The 1,157-nt window shown below is 31.0% G+C and overlaps 1 pseudogene; it reads right to left on the reverse strand.

The window, feature by feature from the left end:
* Positions 1 to 584: 584 nt before the first annotated feature.
* The window catches only part of LOC108684994, a 14,457-nt pseudogene continuing 13,884 nt past the window's right edge, over positions 585 to 1,157 (reverse strand).

The raw sequence follows: 1,157 nt of genomic DNA on the forward strand, positions 1-1,157 counted from the left end.
ATTACGTATTTTGTATTTAAAATCGAAACATTGAAAGTATTTTTTTATATTTTGTAATTCATATAAGATTGATTGTCAATTTTAGTATTTGAAATACAAAATACTTTCAATCTTTCGGAAATATAAAATTTATTTATTACTTTTGTTGTATGCTCCCATGACATTCAATGTGTTAATATTATAAAAGTTAATATTATAATCTCTTGCAATTACTTCTCCATTCCTTTGACATTCAAGAAATTCAGTTTTTGTTATTACATCTGAACTTGATTGTTGTGCGACACAATTTCCAACTGTTTACGCGACTGTTACAAGAAGCTCAGAAAAGAAATCCGAGACTGCAAAGAATATAGAAAATTTCCTTTCAATAAACCAATATAACATACTAAGACCAAATGTTGGCCGAAATGTTTATTTAAAATTCGGTAACAAAAGATTTTGAACATTGCTCTACGTAAATCCTGTGTGTGATGCTCCTTTTATTTATTGTTTGTATTTTTAAACCATTTTTTATTTATTTATTTTTATATGTTTCCATGAAATACGAAATAGATTATCTTACAAATATTGCTTTTCAAATAAAATTATTTTAAATACATGTCCAGCTCTGGATAAATTATGTAAAATATTTGCCGACTATCACATTTTTGTGACAAGAGACCAGCGTTGGATATCTGTTGTTGAATCCAGAGTAGATATTTGGCCACATCGACATATACGACGTACTTTATGGGATCGCACAAGGATCTAGTATTAATACTAGACACCGATCGTGAAACGACGCCACGTAACGATTTGTGGTTTCATCTTGGAGCACCAGTCCACTCCCGCTGTCACTATTGCAAGGAATATTCGGCGAACCGGCGCAAAACATACGGTTCGAAGTGATAGTTACAAAAAGCGGATGGTTCCAAAGACAGTCTTCCTGCAATCCAATCAACAACATCGGATTATCATCATTTGTACAATTTTACTCGACAACGTGGAATTCAGTTTTTCGTGTATTACTATCGGAATTCTGCAAAATTGTGTTATTTTAAGAGTGTTATTTTAACACTAGGGCCGCTGAACATGCCAATTTAACTTTTATGCTATTTTCCGATTAATCAAATGTTGTTTGATATTATTTGTACTATTTGGATTTGTATATATATATA

Source organism: Atta colombica, unplaced genomic scaffold (genome assembly GCF_001594045.1).
Source record: "Atta colombica isolate Treedump-2 unplaced genomic scaffold, Acol1.0 scaffold142, whole genome shotgun sequence".
Lineage (NCBI taxonomy): Eukaryota > Metazoa > Arthropoda > Insecta > Hymenoptera > Formicidae > Atta > Atta colombica.